This window comes from Vulpes lagopus, chromosome 17, assembly GCF_018345385.1.
Source record: "Vulpes lagopus strain Blue_001 chromosome 17, ASM1834538v1, whole genome shotgun sequence".
NCBI lineage: Eukaryota > Metazoa > Chordata > Mammalia > Carnivora > Canidae > Vulpes > Vulpes lagopus.
The window spans coordinates 3,761,227-3,785,482 of record NC_054840.1 but is presented as its reverse complement, the minus strand read 5'-3'; the positions used below and the strand labels follow the sequence as shown (position 1 = coordinate 3,785,482).

The 24,256-nt window shown below is 42.0% G+C and overlaps 1 protein-coding gene across 2 annotated transcripts in view; it reads left to right on the top strand.

Moving 5' to 3' along the window:
• The first annotated feature begins 4,160 nt into the window (after positions 1-4,160).
• The window catches only part of NAALADL2 (N-acetylated alpha-linked acidic dipeptidase like 2), a 1,267,271-nt gene continuing 1,247,175 nt past the window's right edge, over positions 4,161-24,256 (top strand). For both annotated transcript variants that reach the window (XM_041732043.1, XM_041732046.1), the window contains exon 1: positions 4,161-4,848. The gene's annotated coding sequence lies outside the window, so the exon portion shown is untranslated. The remainder of the gene's footprint in view (positions 4,849-24,256) is intronic.

Genomic DNA, 24,256 nt, shown 5'->3' with positions numbered 1-24,256 from the left:
CACTGTGGACTCATCTGAAGGCTTGACTGGGAGACGGAGAAATCAGCTTCCAACTTCTATGTGGTTTTGCAGGCTTTGCATCCTTGCCATGTGAACTTTTCTCTCCAAAAGACTGCCTCACGACTTGGCAGGTGGCTCTCCCCAGGTAAATAACCCAAGAGAGGATGAACGAAAGCATGCCAAGAGAGAAACCATGATATATATATTTTTTTTATCCTGAACTTGGAAGTGACATTGTATGATTTCTGCTTTATTCTTTTCATTGTGAACGTCTCTATGTCTAGCCCATTTTCCAGGGAGATGAATACCAGGAGGTGGAGGTTTTAGAGGCCCTTTTATAACACCCAGCCCTAGAGGTGGGAGTAGCTGCCTGCAATTATTTCTGAGTTACATGGAGGTTCCCTTTCTGCTTCTGTTTCACAGATTACACACTGTATAATCATTGCCCTAATATCATATCTCTTATCTTTCAATAACGTGGTTCATTTTTACTAACTTGATACCGAGGGATACAGTACTTAAAGTCCTCTGTTGGAGTTTCTCCAACCACCCAGCTCAACAACTAAAGAGAGCATGGCACCCTTTTGTCCACATTTCATTGGTCAGAACCCAGTCATACGACAAACATAACCGCGAGAGAGCCTGAGAAATGTATGGAGTGCACAGATATTAGTGAGATTAGCAGTTTCTGTCACACTGCTTAATTTTTAAGAAGTCATACACACATTGTCAACACCTCCTGGATACCACTTTCTCAGCTAAGTAACTTTTTCTACACAAATAAATTCCTGCAAAAAATCAAAACACTTGTAAGCAGAGTCATTTGAATTTCTTTTTTTCCTTCATTTTCATGAAGTTCCTCACATTGAAGCCATTAATTTCCCCAAAAACATTGGAAATAACAGGAATTTTATATAGGTAACAGTTAAAGAAAGTCTATGATTGATTCAAAGGTATTTATGTTAAGAACGATCCCCTTCAAGCCATTATAGAATTAAAGTATTAGTGCTTGCCACTGTACAGTATTTTCAACAAAAGAATAGTGAACGGTAGAAAATTTGGATAATTCATTAGCATAAAATACACTATATTTTATGCATCAATTTCTCTACTACTGGGGACCTCAAAGTTCTTAGAAATGAAAATGAATTTCATCTGTGTGAGGAGGTTTATCTGCAATTTTCAAATACTATGGATCTTTATACTCAAAACAAATATAGACAGAATTCACATTTGGTTAGCAGGAATTCCTAATAGTGAACTTCAGTACTTTTGGAGTAATGACAGGGAGATTATTCAACTTCAGAATAAGTTTTCAAACTTTAAGTCTTTACACCTAATGGGTACTATCTGACATTTGTTTTCCCTTTAAAAAATTAATTTTCAGGGGCACGTGGTTGGCTCAGAAGAGCATGCAACTCTCTATCTTGGGGTCATGACTTCAAGTCTCGTGTTATGTGTAGAGATTACTTTAAAAAGTCTAAAGAAATAAATTAATTTTCAAAAAGGTGATATACTAAGATGGCCTTCCAACGGAAAAGAAAACAAAACAAAATTATGCAATGAAGTCTCCTTTGCCCCTGTTCCTCAGTCCAATCGATAGATTTGAGCACCCCTTTATGTAACTACTATTGTTAGTTTCTTATGTTCCCCTCAATTTATGCATGTACAAAAACCATAAACATATCTCCTCTTATTTTACACATTGTTTTGTACTTTGTTTTTTGTACACCTTGTATATCTCATATTCCCCAAAACTGTTTACAGAAAGTTCATTCTATTTTCCTCCCACTACAACTACAGTTGCATGTAGTACATCCCAGATGAATGTACTATAATTAATTTAACAAGTCTCCAATAGGTGGACTTTTATGTTATTTCCAAACTTTTGTTGTTATAATGAATAATGTTGTACATGTGTTGTTTCTGTAGAATCAATTCCCAAAAGTCATTTGCTGGTTCCAGGAGAATATAATTTTGTTTTAATTTTGCTATTAAAGTGTTCTCTGTAGGGGCTGGTAATAATAAGAAATGTATGTGAATGCTTATTTCCTACAATTGGTTATTTTTCCAATGAAAATTTTACTTACCTGAGAATCTGCAGTTGTGACATTTTCCAAAACCGTAACTAATCACTCTTCAACCCACCTCAAATCTCTAAAAAAGATCAGAGTGCTATAGATTTGAATAATTTCAAGTAGACCTCTTCTAAAATATGTACAATAGACTTCATCAGTACTTATATGTTGTTGTTAACAAAAGAGGACAAATATCTGTATCTTTAAGATTGTCCTGCCTCGTTGAGCTGGATTAGCGAGCAATCTTGTAACACAATGTTCACAGCTAAAGCTCAAATTTGGCTCGAGAATCTCACTTCAACTTTGATATAGTCCTCAGGAGCATGCCTGAAATTAGTTTCCAAAACTAAATTTGTTGAGGCTGTTTAACTATTGCTTGCTTCTGTTATGCAGTGATTTAGCAACAGGTAATGTCGTAAGTGTTTGGAATGTGGCATGAAATCTTCACTACGGTGAGGTTTTAAGTTAGAAGGAACAGCATTGTCTTTTGCAGCCCAAATAATCCTCTCCAAAATAATCTATGAAATCTTAAATAAAAATCATATTAGCACAGCAAGGTTAAATCCTATTGCGTAAAAGGAACTTGTAATGTCCAATTGATAGAATAACCTGTCCTATCTATAAAACATTACAAAACAGGTTTCTCTCTGTGCTTTACATTATTAACATTAATGAATGATGGCTTTAAAGAGTTTTAAAAGCAGACACTTATTAGTCAAAATCCACCTTTGGATAAATTCACAAAATGCTCAGAGGCCCAGGAGCCAAGGTTTGATTCACAACGGGCCGTGAGTCCTACCAAAAAGTATATTTAAGTAGATTTGGTGATTGAGATATTAATGGGGATACAAATCAGGTGGTGAGTCTTTGTTTCTACCTAAAATGAACGTAATTATCTTCTCGGACCAAAACATTTCAGGCAAGGTACGCTTTTTTACTTGAACTAAGGAGATCTTTTTGGTTTCCAGCTTTAGTTTGCATCTCCCATTTATCTAAAGCACAAACATTCATATTTCAGCCAAAAGTTCAAAGGTTCCCCTTAGGAAAGCTTCCTAATCTCTTTCTCTATCTTCTGGGCCTCGGTCTTGTTTTCTTGCTTCTTTTAGTTTATGGGCTTCACACCATTTAAGATTTTATCTCTTTGTTTCACATTAATAAAGGTTTAAGGATCATCTGTTTGCCTCGGCCTGAATGCTTAGCAAAACTGAAACAAAAGAGAGTGGGATTCTTATCTTACTTAGAGTTTTCCCCAATTCTTGCAGAAATTAATCCCCTCAAATATTTTGCTAGTATTTTTCCCCTGAAAGAGGCACCTCCAAGTCTTTTACGCTGCAGGAGGCCGCCTACAAAATAATTTCAAGAATCTGATAGAGTTTTCTGTTTTGTCTTACACTTCTCTCTTTTCCTTCCTTTGTTTCCATTTGAAAGGCTGGGTGGTAAAGCAAGGCACCCAGTTTTCTTCATCTGCTAGAGAAAAGCTTCCTCTGGTCTTCGGTGCTTACGGTAATTAGGGGATGGAACAGTTTCTGCTTCCTATTTCATTCTCTTTCATTTCAATCCTTTTTCTTGTCCGTCTAGAACAACTTCTGATTTCACATCTGCCAACTTACCCTTGGTCTCATTAAAACTTCAACCGAAAAACCTCCCTTTCAGAAAGTTTGACCCTACTCAGAGCGGCCTAGCTAGCATTCCTTCCATGCCTGGGTATTAATTAAAACCACGTTTCCCCTGGGCGGTTCCAAGGTACAGAAGTGATAGAAAGCAAGGAGATGAAAAGAAACACACTGAAAGCAGAAACAAAGGGGAGGGAGATGGAAAGTGGGAGACACGGCTGCTTGGTGTGTGATGTCTAACTGGAAGCTCATGGTGGGTGGATACTCCTGGGTTAAGAGACGAGGCGGGCTTTTGTGTGCAAGCTCAGGGCTTCCCCAGCGGACGGTGCAGGAGCATCTCAGGGGGCCAGACTCTGCAGGACGGAGCCCCAGGCCGCGGCCCGAGGGAGGCTCCTCATTTTGCACAACTGCCAAGTCTCATTCACGGGGCCGAAGCCTCCTCATTTGAGGCTCATTTTTGGACGCTTGTTCATCTGTTTAAAAAAAAAAAAATTTTTTTTCTTTTTTCTTCCAAATCTCGCTCAGCAGAGGGACTTTGTCATGGTTTTCTAAGCAGCAAATAAACACCCTCCTCCACCCGTTCCCCGTAAAGCTTCAGATTTTGGGTCGCTGCACCTAGTTTTTTCTCCCCCCTCCTTCTTTTTTTCTTTGTTCTCTTGGCTGGTTTATATATTTCTTTGCAGGCTCCACTTCTTGCATGGGGACATCCGTCTGACTGACGCCGCCTGCACAAGCCCTTGCCTCGTTTGTGGCTCCCTCCCCGCAGGCGGCTGCTCCGGGCTCCTAGGCCTGGGCGCCTGCATCTTCCGACGGGACCCCCGGGTGCCCGGGGCGGGGGGGGGGGCCGTGCAAGGGCTGCACGCCCCGCCCCCGGCTGCAGGGTGACGGGCTGCCGAAAGCAACTTTTAGGAAGTTTTGGTGGACACGGGAGCCCCTGCAAACGCGGGGCCGCCTGCACGGGGAGCAGCGGGGCCCCGGCGTCCCCCCGCGGGCCGCGAGCCGCGAGCCGCGAGCCGGGCCGGGCGGCGTGAGTCAGCGCGGCCCCCGCCCGCCCAGCGCCCGCCCGGCCGCCAGGGCTCCGCGGCCTCGCGCTCGCCGCCCGCTTTACGGCTGCTGAAAACCCGCCCGCCGCGGCCGCGCCGACACCGCCCGCCCAGGTAACCCGCTCCCCGGCGCCGCGCCGCCGCCCCCCCCCCCCCCGGCCCGGCCCGGCCCCGCGCTCGCGCCCCGCGCCCCGCCGCGCCCGCCGCCGAGCGGCCCCCCCTCCCCTCCCCCTCCCTGCGCGCAGGCCGGCGCCGCCGCACCCCTGCCCGGTCCCGGGGCCCCGTCCTCGCGCCCTCCCGCCCGCTCGCACCTGCGCGCGCCCGGCCGCTCGGCAGCGGGACGCAGGGGGAGCCCGGCGCCGCCCCCCGCCCCCCGCCCGCCCCGGACGCTCGGCCCCGCCGCCGCGCCGCTGCTTCCCCGAGGGAGCCCCCGACCAAGTGCGGGAAGAGCGGCCGAGCCGCCTCCTGCCCCAGGGCGGCCCCCGCACGCGCCTGCCCCGCCCGGCCCGGCCCTTGGTCGTCCCCAGCCTCCCCCCCCCCCAGGAGCCCCGCTCATCCTCTGGGGTCTCTGTTCCTGCTGTTGGGACACCGAGTACACGGGCAGTGTTGGGACACCGAGTACACGGGCAGTGTTAGGACACCGAGTACACGCGCAGTGTTGGGACACCGAGTACCCGGGCAGTGTTAGGACACCGAGTACACGGGCAGGGTTAGGACACCGAGTACGCGGGCAGTGTTAGGACACCGAGTACACGGGCAGTGTTGGGACACCGAGTACACGGGCAGGGTTAGGACACCGAGTACACGGGCAGTGTTAGGACACCGAGTACACGCGCAGTGTTGGGACACCGAGTACACGGGCAGTGTTGGGACACCGAGTGCACGGGCAGTGTTAGGACACCGAGTACACGGGCAGGGTTAGGACACCGAGTACACGGGCAGTGTTAGGACACCGAGTACACGGGCAGTGTTGGGACACCGAGTACACGGGCAGTGTTGGGACACCGAGTGCACGGGCAGTGTTAGGACACCGAGTACACGCGCAGTGTTGGGACACCGAGTACACGGGCAGGGTTAGGACACCGAGTACACGCGCAGTGTTGGGACACCGAGTACCCGGGCAGTGTTGGGACACCGAGTACACGCGCAGTGTTGGGACAGCGAGTACGCGGGCAGTGTTAGGATACCAAGGACACCCGCAGTGTGCCTCTGTTCCTCGCTGTTAGGATACCAAGTACATGCGCACTGTGCTTGTGCTTCTGTTTCTCACGGTTAGGATACTGAGTACATGCGCAGTGTGCTTCTGGTCCTCGCTGTTAGAATACCAAGTACCCGGACTGTGTTAGGATACCAAGTACAGGGGCAGTGTGCTTCTGGTCCTCGCTGATAGGATACCAAGCACATGCGCACTGTGCTTGTGCTTCTGTTCCTCACGGTTAGGATACTGAGTACATGCGCAGTGTGCTTCTGGTCCTCGCTGTTAGGATACCAAGCACATGCGCAGTGTGCTTCTGGTCCTTGCTGTTAGAATACCAAGTACGCGGGCTATGTTAGGATACCAAGTACACGCGCAGTGTGCTTCTGTTCCTGCTGTTAGGATACCAAGTACACGCGCAGTGTGCTTCTGGTCCTCGCTGATAGGATACCAAGCACATGCGCAGTGTGCTTCTGGTCCTTGCTGTTAGAATACCAAGTACGCGGGCTATGTTAGGATACCAAGTACACGCGCAGTGTGCTTCTGTTCCTGCTGTTAGGATACCAAGTACACGCGCAGTGTGCTTCTGGTCCTCGCTGATAGGATACCAAGCACATGCGCAGTGTGCTTCTGGTCCTTGCTGTTAGAATACCAAGTACACGGGCAGTGTGCTTCTTCTGGTCCTCGCTGATAGGATACCAAGCACATGCGCAGTGTGCTTCTGGTCCTTGCTGTTAGAATACCAAGTACGCGGGCTATGTTAGGATACCAAGTACACGCGCAGTGTGCTTCTGTTCCTGCTGTTAGGATACCAAGTACACAGGCAGTGTGCTTCTATTCCTCACTGTTGGATACCAAGCACATGCGCAGTGTGCTTCTGTTCCTGCTGTTAGGATACCAAGTACACGGGCAGTGTGCTTCTGGTCCTCGCTGATAGGATACCAAGCACATGCGCAGTGTGCTTCTGTTCCTCGCTGTTAGAATACCAAGTACCCGGACTGTGTTAGGATACCAAGTACAGGGGCAGTGTGCTTCTGGTCCTCGCTGTTAGGATACCACGCACATGCGCAGTGTGCTTCTGTTCCTCGCTGTTAGAATACCAAGTACGCGGGCTATGTTAGGATACCAAGTACACGCGCAGTGTGCTTCTGTTCCTCGCTGATAGGATACCAAGTACACGCGCAGTGTTGGGACACCGAGTACCCGGGCAGTGTTGGGACACCGAGTACCCGGGCAGGGTTGGGACACCGAGTACACGGGCAGTGTTAGGACACCGAGTACACGCGCAGTGTTGGGACACCGAGTACACGGGCAGTGTTGGGACACCGAGTACACGCGCAGTGTTGGGACACCGAGTACACGCGCAGTGTTGGGACACCGAGTACACGGGCAGGGTTAGGACACCGAATACACGGGCAGTGTTAGGACACCGAGTACACGGGCAGGGTTAGGACACCGAGTACACGGGCAGGGTTAGGACACCGAGTACACGGGCAGGGTTAGGACAGCGAGTACATGCGCAGTGTGCTTCTGGTCCTCGCTGATAGGATACCAAGTACCCGGACTGTATTAGGATACCAAGTACACGCGCAGTGTGCTTCTGGTCCTCGCTGATAGGATACCAAGCACATGCGCAGTGTGCTTCTGGTCCTTGCTGTTAGAATACCAAGTACGCGGGCTATGTTAGGATACCAAGTACACGCGCAGTGTGCTTCTGTTCCTGCTGTTAGGATACCAAGTACACGCGCAGTGTGCTTCTGGTCCTCGCTGATAGGATACCAAGCACATGCGCAGTGTGCTTCTGTTCCTTGCTGTTAGAATACCAAGTACGCGGGCTATGTTAGGATACCAAGCACATGCGCAGTGTGCTTCTGTTCCTACTGTTAGGATACCAAGTACACGGGCAGTGTGCTTCTGTTCCTCGCTGATAGGATACCAAGCACATGCGCAGTGTGCTTCTGTTCCTGCTGTTAGGATACCAAGTACACAGGCAGTGTGCTTCTATTCCTCACTGTTGGATACCAAGCACATGCGCAGTGTGCTTCTGTTCCTGCTGTTAGGATACCAAGTACCCGGACTGTGTTAGGATACCAAGTACAGGGGCAGTGTGCTTCTGGTCCTCGCTGTTAGGATACCACGCACATGCGCAGTGTGCTTCTGTTCCTCGCTGTTAGAATACCAAGTACGCGGGCTATGTTAGGATACCAAGTACACGCGCAGTGTGCTTCTGTTCCTCGCTGATAGGATACCAAGTACATGCGCTGTGTTAGGGTACCAAGTACACATGCAGTGTGCTTCTGTTCCTCACTGATAGGATACCGAGTACACACAGTGTGCTTCTGGTCCTCTCTGTTAGAATACCAAGTATGCGGGCTCTGTTAGGATACCAAGTACACGGGCACTGTGCTTCTGGTCCTCGCTGTTAGGATACCAAGCACATGCGCAGTGTGCTTCTGGTCCTGCTGTTAGGATACCAAGTACACGGGCAGTGTGCTTCTGTTTCTGCTGTTAGAATACGAAGTACGTGGGCTGCGTTAGGATACCAAGCACCTGCGCAGTGTGCTTCTGTTCCTCGCTGATAGGATACCAAGTACATGTGCTGTGTTAGGATACCAAGCACATACGCAGTGTGCTTCTGTTCCTCGCTGTTAGAATACCAAGTACGCGGGCTATGTTAGGATACCAAGTACACGCGCAGTGTGCTTCTGTTCCTCGCTGATAGGATACCAAGTACATGCGCTGTGTTAGGGTACCAAGTACACATGCAGTGTGCTTCTGTTCCTCACTGATAGGATACCGAGTACACACAGTGTGCTTCTGGTCCTCTCTGTTAGAATACCAAGTATGCGGGCTCTGTTAGGATACCAAGTACACGGGCACTGTGCTTCTGGTCCTCGCTGTTAGGATACCAAGCACATGCGCAGTGTGCTTCTGGTCCTGCTGTTAGGATACCAAGTACACGCGCTGTGTGCTTCTGTTTCTGCTGTTAGAATACGAAGTACGTGGGCTGCGTTAGGATACCAAGCACCTGCGCAGTGTGCTTCTGTTCCTCGCTGATAGGATACCAAGTACATGTGCTGTGTTAGGATACCAAGCACATGCGCAGTGTGCTTCTGGTCCTGCTGTTAGGATACCAAGTACACGGGCAGTGTGCTTCTGTTCCTCGCTGATAGGATACCAAGTATGCCGCGGTGTCCTTTCGTCCTTGCTTGCCTCGGTGCTCGCTGTTGCTCGTGCGCCCAGAGCACAGCGATTAATAGATGCGGGGCCTGCGTGCGTCCCCTACCTCGTGCAGCGGGCACGGGCCTCGGACTTGCCAGAAACCGGACGCCCAGCTGGTGCTGCTTCCTGACGGACTAGGTCTTGACAAACAAGCAGCGCTGGTACGGGTTCCCGTGCTGTCTACTGTCTCCAGTCAGTCCCATCCAGGGGCCGTTCTTTGAACGCCGGTCATGGATAGTGGTTGATGGGTTCAGACACAAACGAGGCTCAGTGCTTGTCCGACAGCAGAGACCCTATGTCCAGGAGAAGGGACCGTGATGAGTCCTGCCACCGCAGTACTAAGTGTTCTGGGTGAATGGGGGGAGGGGGGAAGGAAAGAAAAATTAAGGGAAGGGTTGGGTTTTAAACTGGCTTTGATGTTTGAGTAGGATTTTCCCCATTTCTTTAAACCTTCCTAAGGATGCTTACTAGGAGGAGGAGCTCGTTCAGCAGTACTTTCACCTGAAACAACTCAGAGCTTTTTCTCCCCTGTCATTGGCAGTCATTTCTGCTCTCTGGACTTCTGGGAAATATGAAAGTAACACTTCACAGGAGGGATCTCATGTATTCCTGGTACCATCCAAAGAGTACTGTAGACTTTACAGGACCCACAAGGATGGGAAATGATCAATTTATTACTTACAAAAGCATCAAATTCACATAGAGATCTCGATATTTATTTATTCATTAAGTCACCAAATTTATCAAATGCTTGATGTGTGCCAGGCATTGTTTTGGGACTGGAATAAAGCACTACCTTCTTGGAATACACATGCTAGTGGAGGGAGACAGTATGTTGTGGTACTATAACAAGTGCTATGGAGAAAGGATATGTGTGTGTGTGATGTGTGTGTTCAGTGGTTTGAAATAGGACTGTAAGGGAAGGCCTCCAGAGAAGGAGACCTTTCAGTAGACTTAGTAGACCTAAGTAGACCTACTGAAGTAGACTTCAGTAGACCTTTCAGTAGAAGGAGTCAGCCGTGTGATATTTGGGGCAAGAGTTTTCTAGGTGGACAGAAGAGAGAATGCAGAAGCCCTACATATGGGTGTGTTCAAAGGTCAACAAAGAAGCCAGTGTGGGTGGAGTAGAGTGGAGGAGGGAAGGATGTAGGGTATGTGGTCGTCAATGAAATAGAGGCTACGTTGTACTAATGGTCTAGTGAGCTACTGTTTGTAATGACTCTAGATTTTACTCGGAGTGATAGGGGAAGCTTTTGAAGAGTTTTCATCAGAGCTGACAACTATTTAACCATTAACACCATTACTCTGCTGCTACATTGAGAACAGTGAAGGAAGAAGGCAAGGGTGCCAGTTAGGCTATTATAATAATCCATGTGCAGATGATGGTAGATCAGACTAGGATGGTGAGAGTGAAGGTGGTGACAAGTTCAGATTCTGGATGTATTTTGATGGTGCAATCCATAGGATTTGCTGACAGATTGGGTATGAAGTATGAAAGCAAAAGAAATTTAGGAGAACTTAATTACCTAAGCAATGGAAAATACAGATTTCCATTTACTGAGACGGGAAGATAGCGGGAGAAAGATATGATGGGGATTAAGAATTTGAATCTGAACACATTAAGGGTTAGATGCATTTAAAAATCTAAGTGGGGACCGGCAGGTAGTCTGAAAGGCTAATGATATACATTTGGGATTCTTCAGGAAATAACTGGTTTAAAAAGTGAAGAGATTGGATAAATTCATTAAAAATGTATGGAGTTAGAAAATTGAAGAGGACCAAAGACTGAGCCTCGAGGTACTGCCACATGTGAGACAAGAAAGAGCCATTCAAAGATTCTAAAAATGAGCTGCATGCTTGGTAATTGGAAGAGCTGGAGAGTGTAGGATCCTGGAAGCCAAGCAGAGGAAGTGTTTGAAGAATTAGGGCACTCGCTACCTGTTTTAAGGATGAAGGTTGAAAATTGACTTAGCCAAGGAAATCATTGATGACATTGATGATAGCTCTCTCCATGGAGTGTTGGGTGGTGAAAGCTTGTTTGGAATGTTTGAAAAGTAGAAGAGAAAATTGAAGGGGTGATCATATACATCCTTTGAAGATTTCAAATGAGAAGATAGATAAATAGAAGATTCGTTGGAGGGCTATATGTTAGACAGTTTTAAAGATGTGTGAAACAGTGGTACGTTGTTATGCTGATGACAAAGAGCCCATAGACCTGGGAAACTGATGATGCAGGAGAAAGAAGGATAGTTCTCCTATTAGAGAAGATGCAGCAGGAGAGCTATCTCCTAATAGGATGGGGCTACTTATCAGTAGTAATAAGAGAGAAGGAAACCTGTGGACAGAGATGCAAGTGGGGATGTGTGTAGATGTTCTCTTTGGATCACTTCTTGTTTCTCATTGTGATGAGTGGCAGACAGTTGTGGTACATTAGAAGTTTGTGGGAAATGTTATCCTTTCTCCCCATTTGGTTAGTGGTGTATTTGGTGAGCATATACTTTGAGATCCCGAAAATTTCTTTAAGCAAAGAAATAATGTGTTTGTTGAGGAAAGAAGAAGGGGAATTTCAGCATTGAGTTCTGTTCAGGAGAAGACTCGGAAAGAAAGTTGAGGTTCTAGCATAGACGTGAGCTACAGGTGAAGGAAGAAATGAGGAAAGCAAGAACATATCACAAAATCTGCGAAAGGCTGTGATGAGGAAGGTAAAAAGTGCATTTTACCTCTAGTGCTGTTAGATGACTACAGTGCAGTTCTTAGGGTATTACCATCATATCAAACAGATGCTTAAATTCGTAAGTACCAAGTGTGACCTAATGGAGAGCAGTATTGTTGCTGGTGGTGACTCTCCTTATGGATAGGTGGTGTTAGACCTGGAAGGAGATGTTGGCTAGAAATAGAGTTCAGGCTGGATTTTGAAAATAATAATGAGACTGGATTGGCAACAAATTGGATATAGGGCAAGATAGCATTTTGACATCATTGCCAATGGATATTGAGCAGTTTGACAAGATGGAGAGAATTGTTGGAGTTGGAAACTGTACTTGTTTGAGACAACTTTCCATCACTTATTCAGGGATCATTTTTTAAATTGAATTCTCTTTATAAAACAGGGTTCCGTATGAGGTCTTGGCAGGAGATGGTGGTACCAAGATGCAAATGACATAATCCCTGCCTTCAAATTACCATATCTAGTAAAGAAGAAACTGGAATAGTGTACACAAATATTCTAGGAAAATTGATAAACGCCTTGAGAGGTTTTTTTTTTTTTTAAAATTTTATTTATTTATGATTGTCACAGAGAGAGAGAGAGAGAGAGAGAGAGAGAAAGGCAGAGACACAGGCAGAGGGAGAAGCACCGGGAGCCCGATGTGGGATTCGATCCCGGGTCCCCAGGATCGTGCCCTGGGCCAAAGGCAGACGCCAAACCGCTGCACCACCCAGGGATCCCGAGAGGTTTTTTTTTTTAAAAAAGATTGTGGAAATTATCAGACACTGAAAAGTAGGAATAGTATAATGAATCCTAATGTATTCATCACCCTTAAAAATCTGTCAGTTTTCTGTTGATCTTGTGTGTTGTGAGAGAGTAGAAAATGGAGAGATTGTTTCTATTTGTAGATCAGAATATGAAGACTTCATGGAGCCTCACGTACATGGATAGGTAAAAAGACAATTGACCTGAATTGTGGTTGGTTGTAGTTGTGTACCTGCCACTGGCTTGCAGGGAAAATTTCTGTTACTCGTTTGATCTCTCTAGTCTTCATTTTCTCAGTAGAGCGTGGTGTTTCTCTATATCAGGGGGCTGCATTACTACAGCCCTCAGGCCAAACCCAGCCTGCCACCTGTTTTTATAAGTCAAGTCTTTCTGAACACAACTACATCTATCAGTTTATTATCTGTGTCTGTATTTGTCATAGAGTGGAGAGACATAGTAGAGACAGAGATGCTGTGGCTCGAGAAGGCTCAAATATTTACCCTCGGGTCTTTTATAAAATGTTTGAGAAACCCTATTCTCTGTGATCTCTGAGGTGTCTTTAGTTGCAATTTGTTATCTATTAGCGGACCCAAAATGAGCAATAATAGCTAATATTTTTTGAGCATTTACTAAGAGCTAGCACTGTTGTTTTGGTTAGTATGTACTGACACATTTAGTTTTCCCTGAAGCCCTGTCAGATAGGTCTTAATAGTTCAAAAATTAAACTAAACCATAAATGGGTGAGTAACTTGCCCAGGGTTACGTAGTAGTTAGTAGTGGACCAGGCGGTCATGTTAGATCGTCCATATCCTTGACTATAATGCTACATTCTTTTTAGATACATAGGAAAAATATATATGAAAAGAATTTTACCCAGTGAGAGGATGGAAAATAATTAATAAATCAATGATTTGCAATTAAAGTCCTACATTGTGATTATATATATGTAAAGCCTGTAAGAGTCTGACTAATCCTGAATGTACATTACCCGTTGAAGAGTATGAAATGTGCCTGAATAGAAAATTCTAGTATGTTGTCATTTTCTCATTAGGCCTTATTTTTGAAAAAATACTTTAAAAATTAAGTAAATATAAAATAGAACAATAGAAGCCAATTATTGTTTCTTCTGACCATATTTATCAGTTTTTAGGAGTTCAGACGTTTGGTACATGACATGATTATTTGGTGCAAAAAATTAGAAGTTAGGAGCCCAGAGTTCTAGTCTCAGTTCTGTTCCCAGATAGCTTTTGTGTTTGTGTCCATGTCTTCTTTTGTCTTCAAGTTTTTTTTCTTTTCTTTGCTGAAAAGTGAAGAGGTAGCTCAGGATCATTTTAGTACTTCTTACAGCTCAAAATCTGATTGTATATAATTTTTTACATGGTACATTCAAAGAAATGGATAGGATAGCAACATAGAAGAATGAAGTTTGTTAAGATAAACATTCAAGCTCTCCTTTTTTCTCACTACGCCCACATAAACACATATATGGATATGTATACACATAAATAGAAGCATGCACACCTAGTTATAAAATCAATGCGATTTTAAGAAATATGTGATTTATACTCCTGTTTGGTGTATAGGCAGTTAAATATCTATTCTTATGTCTATTTTTGTATTTGTATGAAGGAATAGGTAATTTTTCTCCTTGAGTAAAAAACATACAGTTACATAGAAAGTGAGTCTTGGGCAGCCCAGGTGGCTCAGCGCTTTAGCATTACCTTCAGCCCAGGGCCTGATCCTGGGGACCTGGGATCGAGTCCTATGTCGGGCTCCCTGTGTGGAGCCTGCTTCTCCCTCTACCTGTGTCTCTGCCTCTCTCTCTCTCTCTCTCTGTGTGTCTCTCATGAATAAATAAATAAAATCTTAAAAAGAAAAAAGAAAAGAAAGTGAGTCTTGATGAATTCCTTGACCTCTGTGATCTGGCATATTGTCTCATGTTTTCTTTTGCAAAATTTGATTCATTGCTCAATTTGATTGCCATTTAAAAGCAAATGGTATGCTTGAAATCAGGCTTGTCTGTTTTGCACTGTTGCATAGGATATTGATGTCAGACAAAATTGTAATTTAATTGTTTTGACATTTTGATCTGAGCAGTTCAGATAAGAAAGGTGATTTGTCTTGCATAGAAACCTAATATTTTGAGCTCAGCATGATTTTCCCTAACTACTTGTTTGTAAGTATGGTTTCAATGTTTAAAAAGTTAAGCTTTAATGATTATGGGAATTTATGCTCTTGATATTAATTACCAAAGTATGGTTTGTTTAGGAAAATGTCACAGATATTTTATTTTTTACATGTTTAGTCATTAGAAACCTTAGAAGATCCACGAATCCTTTAAAAACAGTGAAAATTCTATACTTTTGACTTTTTCCATTATATATAATACCACCTATCAATGTTTTCTATATTAGAGATGGCTTTTTTTTTTACAACTGTGACATATACTTATTAACTTCTTCAGTTATAAAATTTTATTTATTAAATTGTTCCAGCCTTATTTATTGGTAAATTTATGACTCTGTATGTGCTATGCTTATTCCTGTGCATTGTGTCCAGTTATCATTGGTGATAAAATAACCTCAGAGAATGCATTCTTTTTTTTTTTTTATGTATTTGAGAGAGGGATAGCTTGAGCACGGGAGTGGGGGGGCAAGCTCCCTGCCGAGCAAGGGAGCCTGATGTGGGGCTCCATCCCAGAAACCCGGGATTATTTATTTTTAAAGATTTTATTTATTTATTCATGAGACACACACACACACACACACACACACACACACACACACAGAGGCAGGGACACAGGCAGAGGGAGAAACAGGCTCTGTGCAGGGAGCCCGATATGGGACTTGATCCCAGGACTCTGGGATCGCGCCTGGAGCCAAAGGCAGACACTCAACCACTGAGCCACTCAGGCATCCCAGAACCCTGGGATTATGATCTGAGCTGAAGACAGACCCTTAACCATCTGAGTCACCCAGGAACCCCTCAAGTAATGCAGTTTTAAATGTACTTTGAATTTATCTTTTTACACTTAGAAACTGGAGAAAACACAGGAAATAGAAACACTTTTAACAAATCTTACTCTCTAAGTAATAATTTTTTTTGCCTTGTTTTGTTTTGTCAACTTAACACATTATTCAGTGATTTGACAACTTTTTGGGCATCTCCTGGTTTTAAGAAGCTCTTACTTAAAGCTTAGCTACCAGAGGGGACCATTCAGGTGTGTGTGTGTGTGTGTGTGTGTGTGTGTGTATGTGTGTGTGTTTAACAAAACCTGAAACATATTTCCTGCCAGGCTTCAGAACTCTTAGACTGTGTTCAAACCAAAGTAAATACCTTCTGGTGCACTGTAACACTTTTTTGAAATGCTGGTTGAAGAAGTCAGCTTGAGATTTTAAATTACATTTAGGTGATAAAAGCTTCCTTTATCCGACCTTCTCAAGTGATGTGAATCTGATTGGGAATGACTAAAGGAGTCTTACAGTCTTGGACCCCTTCCCTAAACTTAATTTTGTTACGTTCCCAGAAAACTTTAAGATAAGAACTAGGTATTTTTAAGCTAATTATGCAGGAAGCCTACTCTTATGTGTGTATGTTTGTGAAAATGCCTCAAGGCTTTACCGCTTCTTGTTGAAATGAGACAGTGTGTGAATGTTGTTTCCCTGGAGAGGCTGTTTGCCGGAGGTACATGGTTCCTAGGATAAGCCCATTTTAAGGAAGTCATAGCTGAAATGATTGCTAACAGTTTCTCCTAAGAATTTTCCAGAAGATGGCTTAGTCAACAGGGGTCTAGTGGCTATTTCTGAATTGACCAGCCAAAATGATTTGTAAATCACGACCTTGTAACTGGAAAATAAAAGGATAATTCTCTAGTTGTGATACTGTGAGTTGTGTTGGAGGGTTCCAAATCACAGAATAAATATGGCTATCTTCTATGAATGTCAGATTTACTACAATTTTTTTTTGTGAGGAAGTGTTAACCTTAAAAATTAAATGGCCAGTTATTTTTACCAGCAAAATGAATTTATTTGGGAATAACAGAGGAATTGCAATTTAGGACACAAAAGTGATGGCAAACCATGGGCAAGTCTGGAGGACATAGGCAGAGGAACTGTTATTTTATATAGAAAATGGGAGGAAGTTGGGAGGGACTGCTTTGAACAAAAGTCTTATGGAGAAAAGCAAGAGTTCAGGGTAGTGCTGGTTTCTCATTGGCTTGAGTTGTGGCAGTTTGTCATGGGCTAGGCTGTTGCTGGGCAAGGAGGAAATCTTCCTTTTTCCTGCTAGGGTTGTAAAGTGAACTTCCTTTTGCTCAGGAATTTGATGGGAATTTTGTGCGTGAGAGCTCTCCCTTAAAGGCTCCCTGACTCCATTTTAAATGAAGTTTCCCTTTACTAATTTTCACAGTAGTTAAGTAATTTAACTGGTAAATTAAATGTTTAAAAACATAAACGAATGTGAATGTGACATTGGTGCAAAACACTTGATTTTTAAAATAAAACTCAAGACGTTGAGATAATTTCTTGCTTGTAGTAAGTTTCTCAAATGTATTTTCAGACCCAATGAAAGGATATAAATTCGGATACAGATAGATAGCTTGTCATGTTCACAGCATGTTTAGTCCCAATAAGCTTATTATATACTATCAAATACTCAAATTATTTGCTATTGTCTACCTACTTTGGTTTACTTGGTTTCCTGGTATCTGCCTACCTTGATATCTTAGATTTGCAGGAATAACATTCTTCTTTATTCATCTATTTTTCTCCTACACTCCTGGCATTGAGATAGGATTTCTGTGAGATGCTTCTCTCCCTTTTTTTTTTTTTTTACTTTTTATTTTGAAACTGTAGATATATAGGAACGTGCACAGCTAGAACAGAAAGGTCCTGTGTTCTCTTTATGGTTTCTCCCATTGATAGCATCTTATTTGACTATGGTGCAGTATTAAAACCAAGAAATGGACTTTAGTATAACATGTGTATAAAATTTTATGTCATTTTTACCTCAAGTGTAGATTCGTGCAGTTTATCACCATAATCAAGGTATGGAAGTATTCCATTACCACAAAGATCCCCTTACAGCACCCTGCGAAAGAGGTAATAAAAGAATCAGAGATATTTAGCTTAGTTAAGGAATTACTCACTTTCTTCTCTCTAGTTTTTGAGATGTATATAGTAGATCATTTCATATTTGGGCCCATGTAAGAGAAAGATGAAATATGATCAGTACACTTCAGGATATCTTTAAATAGTTAAGATATTCATACATAAAAATATAGATAAAGTCATTTGTGAAAGTTTTGAAGGCTCAAAACTTTATACATTATAAAGACATTATACCTGGGATCCCTAGGTGGCTCAGTGGTGTGGTGCCTGCCTTTGGGCCAGGGTGTGATCCTGGAATGCCCAGGATAGAGTCCCAAGTCAGGCTCCCTGCATAGAGCCTCCTTCTCCCTCTGCCTGTGTCTCTGCCTCTCTCTCTCTCTCTCTCTCTCTCTGTGTGTGTCTCTCAATAATAAATAAATAAAATCTTTAAAAAAATAAAGACATTATACGTTCATAGGTCTTAAGATAGGAACCTGGATATGCGTCTGTCTCTATGACTAATCCTTACTTGTGTACTAGAATTGACCAGATAAAACTTAAAAGAGAAAATAGTGGAACACATAGAAAGAGGGGTCCTTGTTGAAGTTCTGGAGTACCCAACCAGCCTTCTATTTTCCTGTGAAACTTAGAGTTGGAGGAAAATAACTTAAAATTTTTTTTACAAGTTGTTTGTTTGTTTGTTTGTTTATTTATTTATTTATTTATTTATTTATTTATGACACACAGAGAACAAGCAGCGGGGAGCTGCAGAGGGAGAAGGAGAAGCAGGCTTCCCACTGAGTAGGGAGCCCCATGTAGGGCTGTATCCCAGGACCCTGGGACCAGGACCTGAGCCAAAGGCAGACACTTAACCGACTGAGCCACCCAGGCACCCTAAAAATAACTTTTTAGCATTATCAAAAGTGCTACTAAATGACATTGTGCTACATTTGATTTTATAGGTATTAATATCTACAGCCACTACATGAGGTCACTTATTTTGTTTAACCAATACTCTATGAAGATAATTATTCTATTACTAGGGCCTCAGAAAATCTTCTTGATCAGTTTTCTCAGACGTATTTCCAGGAAATCATGATCTGGGATTTTAGTGTCACATATTGTCATATGAATGGCATAAATGTATTGTAAAGGTACAGTTGTCATATGACTTATTTTAATTGCTTTAAAGATTTTTAGCTTTGCTATTTTGGGAAAATTTGTGATTTTAAATATTTAAAATAACTATCTTCTGTTTAGTTTTCAACTGTAAGGCAGTAAATTAAAGTCTTTTTGGAGTTTTAGAGATACAGTTGAAATTTTGTACTGTTAGAGTAGTATCTGCTTTTCCATTAGCCCTTTCCCATTCTTTTTAGGTTATCAGAATAAAGCAGAGAATTCCTATCTGTCTTCTCAGTGTTTGCCCTGTTATCTGAATGTACCTCATAATTTTGTTCTTATAGTGATATTTATGCATTAGGTCCAGATTACTGTCATCTTCATTATGTTCCTTATCAATTTTCCAAGGTTAAAACATAAATATAAATATATGTATATATATATATATTTTCTTCCCTTGCTTTACTAATTTTGAGTTGGATGCATAGAAAGGACAAGGCAGAGAGTGAGCATATTCATCTTGTCAAATATATTTTATTCTTTTCCACCAGTAGTAATGATGTAATTTTTCCCTAAATCTTTAATTTCACTTGGAATGAAAAAAAAAACCTACTTTAATGGTTATAAAATGTGCAACATTTTTAAGTCGGTAAAAAATCCTGATGCTCTGTCTGTATAGAAAGAAAGGGTGGTTTGGTTTTTACTTTTACCAAGGATGACATGGTATGTTGTTATCTGTCTCTTACCTCTGTAGCAACCTCAGTTTGGGAATGTTGTTGTGGATTTAGGGTACTGAGGGTTTACTTTATTGTCAGTATTAGAGATAGTGACATTGGTGAAATTCAAGTGACTCATCATCACCAGTTCTTCCCTTAAATGGAGAAAGTTGCTCTTGGCTACATTGCCCTCTGGTATATATCTATAAAAAAGCAGCTATTCTCTTATTTGTTCAGTATCAAATATAAAAATCTGATTGTATGGTTTTTCATATCATTTAATTTTAAAGCAAGCAGGAAACCACGTAATAGAAGCTTGATGTGTTGTATTATTATCTAGACATTTTCTTAGTATTTATCCAATTTGAACTCCTCTCAGCATTTTAATGATAAAAAAAACACAATGTATTTAGGACAAAGTAGTTACAAAACCTGTAAATTAATGTTTTGTCTCTATTTCTGATTAAAGAGTTACTGTTCCTCATGTCTTCTTTTTGGTTTACATATTTTGGGGGGAGGTGAAAAGGAAATCTCTACCCATTTTTACAACACATATTTTATCTGCATTATTATTCCTTCATTTATTTTTTTAAAAGATTTTGTTTATTTATTTATGAGGGACACACAGAGAGAGGCAGAGACACAGGCAGAGGGAGAAGCAGGCTCCATGCAGGGAGCCCGACATGGGACTCAATTTCGGGACCCCAGGATCAGGCCCTGAGCCAAAGGCAGATGCTCAGCCACTGAGACACCCAGGCATCCCTATTCCTTCATTTAATATAAAGACAAAAATAGGGTGCCTGGGTGGCTCAGTTGGTTAAGCTTGGGACTCTTGATTTAGCTCATGTCATGATCTTAGGGTCCTGAGGTCAGGCTCTACACTCAGCAGGCGGTCTGCTTGAGATTCTCTCCCTCTCCCTCTATCCTTTCCCTGGCTGATGTGTGGGCATATTTGTACCTGAACTCTCTCTCTCTCCCTGTCTCTCTCTCTCTCTCAAATAAATAAATCTTAAAAAAACCCCAAAACAAAAATCACATTGAAACCAATAAAACATTGTTCATTAATGCAGTGCTAAGGGTGGTGGAGGGATTAAGGAAGGGTCTTGTCAGTTTGGTATCTGTATTTCAGCAGTTCACTTTTTTATGCAGTTAATGGACCCTTCTAGGACACCTGTATTACTTCATCTTCTCCATGACCCACTTACTATATATTTATATATATATAAATATATAATATATATATATATAAAACCGCCTTTCAGAATTTTAATTTCTTCATTTATAAAGTGATACTAATAATAGTCCACTATACAAAGGTTATTCTAAGAATAAATTAAAATAGTATGTGGGGAAACAATATTATCCTTACATACATGAATATCTTTGGAGTTAGTTGAGTCCAGGTTTATATCCCATTTTCCACCTCTGTATTCTGCTCTGTGATACTTGACAACTTGGTTGGCTTCTCTAAAAACGGGAATGATTTTATCTGCTTCAGAAGGTTGTTTTGAAGTTAAATCTGATAATATACGTGAAGCACCTAGTACATTGCCTGGTACCTAATAATAAATGCTATTTCTTCTTTCTTCCTTCCCTTTTCCCCATTTTCTCATTCTCCAACAGTCCTGGTGAAGGAGATCTGGTGAGATCAGCTATGGACTAGGTCGAAACTGTTTTCTGAGTTCTTTGCCAAGCCTCAAGGAAGGGGCTTTCCTGTCCTAAAGGAAAGTCTTTCTTGAGGTTAGTCAGGGGATTTCCTCGTGAGTGAAGGACTGGGGAGATTTTACAAGTCACCCTCTGCCAACAGTTGTCTGATATCTGATTTTCTAATACTGCCATTCCTCTGCTTAAGTCTCCTCACTGCCTTTTAGATGAACCTGAACTTAGGCCACTGAACAAGACCCTTTTGTAATCGGCCTCCATTATAGATTCCACGTTCATCCCCTGTCCCTTATCCTCAACATACTTTTTGATTGTTCCTCTACCCCTACCACATGCTTAGGTGTGTGTGGAGAACTGGGCACTCTGGCCTGAAGATGCTAAAGGAAGAGGAGTGTCCAATGTGCTTGAGGGATGTGTTGGCAGTTTCGTGCCCACTTGTGTTCTATGCCACTTGTGTGGATGCTCTGCTTGGAATGTTCTCCTTTCTCTAATGGCTAGATGCCTTTAGATCCAGCAGTAACCAGTTAAAGTATCTTTTTGCCAATGGCCACACCCTCAACCCAGAGCCAGTCACACTCCTTCCACTGTGGTTCTGTGTTCTCTTGTATATATGGCTGCTTTTATTAGCAGTTTCCCTGTATCTTGATTTTACCCTCATGTTCTATTTGCCATATGAGCATAGACAGTGTCTTTTAATCTGTGCCTCCTCCTTATTTATCATTACATGCCCAGCATGTGCTTACTAAACTTTTTTTTTCTTACTAAACTTTTTAAATGAATTTATCTTCATGACAATAGCTATGGGCCCTATAATGTACTATATATAACAGACATAGCAGGCTGAACCAGAATTTTAATTTCTTTTCCTTGAACATCTTTTATACTCTCTGCCCAACTCCCTATGGGTGGGGAATTGCACCCCCAACTCCTTATGTGAAGATGTACTTCCACAAGTAGATTATAATCTCATGAGTATATTCTGTATTTCTCCTTTTTTTATTTTTTTATTTTTATTTTATTTTTTTTTTATTCTGTATTTCTCCTTGCCAGACACACAGAGGATGCCCAGGTGAATAGCAGATAGGGTTGGTGGTTGAAAATACAGTTTCTTCTTGTCATTTCACTGCCTTTTGCTGCTGAAGCAAAGTTGGTGTACTGAAAGAAGATAGATTTATAGATAGGAAATACTTTGCCCAAAAGTGTCTGAGAATAGCCAGTAGGGCCAGGTTTTGCCCCTTTGCAAGCTTATGAAGGATAATGTACTGTGTGTGTGTGTGTGTGTGTGTGTGTGTGTGTGTGTGTGTTGGGGGAATGGATGGGTGGGTGGGAAAGTGGGTCAGGAGTGAGTAAGATGATGAATCCTAGGGTCCTACAGGGAAATCTCACTCTAAGTAGTTCTCAGAGACACTTGAATTGTGAGTGAGAAGCAGGAAGCTTGAGAGTATAAAAGATGTTCAAGGTAGAGCTCACAGAAAGGAATGAGTGAAGGTTAATAATGGAGTTGAAATTATAAATGGGTCACGTGTAGGTCTCAGGAATGGCATCTACTGGGCCCATGTTCATCCTTTGGGGTATTTACTGTCACCAAGTTATACTGCACAGTAGGGAGGCATGAGGAAAAGTAGAGATACAGAAAAATCAAATCATTTTGGCCATGTTTTTTCCCCCCAAATGAATGTTGTGATATGTGGCCTGAAACATGGCTTGTGGATAGATCTAGGAAAGCAGGGTTTTTTATAGTGATCATAGAGAAGTAAAAACCATTTGGACATAGGATTCAATTCAGTTCATCTAACTTCAGTAAACACTGAGAGCTATTCTTGATAGAGAAAACCAAAGAAGAATGTTTTGATTTGTCTTTCATGGAGGTTGTGTTGTAATTGGAGGAGTGAGGAAATAATTACTAAAATGTAAAATAGTGTTCTGTCTTATTTTTTTTAATTTGCAAAACTATGGTTGTATCTGAAACACTGATTTTATTACGTAGATCAAGGAGATTATGACTTGATGCTGATATTATTAGATGGTAGTACCTTATAACGTATTTTTAGGATTTGTTTTTTCAAAAGTTTATTGTGCTTACTCTGTTTTCAGATTGCTCTGTTTCTTCTGTTGATATTGAACATGGGAATGTGAAAAATGAGTTTGTTAAACTTGAAAAAAGTATAATAATTTTAGAACATCAACTTTTTGTTATAATAGCCTTATTTTGTATGTCCTTCATTGAAGCCACATTATGCCCTTTTTTGAAATATATAATTATATAAAACTAATAAACACAAATATTGGGATATACAAATCAACACTAATTTTATATTTGTTTTATTCTCTAGAGAACATTATACGTCTGTTCTTAGAGCATAAGTTACCTTAGGTGATCATCTAGTTTATCCTTTTCATTTTATAAAGATGTATTAAATGACCTGCTCAGACTCACATAGGCTTGACTCAAAATGAGACTAAGTTGGAACTAGAAATAGGTGTTCTTGGTCATAATACAGGTCTCTGCTACTATCAAATTCACGTATTGGTGTTTTAAAAAAAAGGCTTTGTTATACGTAACGGCCTTCCCATTTTTTTCATTAAGATGGCAGATGTACTCAGTGTACTTTCATTCATTATTTTGTGTTATTCTGGACCTACTCAGGATCGCTTCCTAACTTAGTTAATATGTATTCAAGTTTCTGTTATTTTGGGGGGCTTTGAAGATGAGAGTAGCAAGCCAACATTCTTCTAGCGTAGAAGGAAACCTGAAGGAATGGGCAAGAGAGTAGGGCAGGGGTTGGAGGGAAGGGGGATGGTCCAGAGGAATTGATTTCTGAGTTTTTTTAGGGAATTCCCACTGTTCTTTGACAAAACGAGAAAGTAAGAATTATGCAGTGAGTTTTTCTACCATCTTTTGCTTTGTAATTATATCCTACTCTTCTGAGTAACATTATTGACAAAATAAAAGTTGGTAACACTATGCTAATACATATTATATACATTTTTTTGTTTGACTTTTTAAAAAACTTTATGAGCCCATGAAGCCCAAAAGATGTAGGAGATA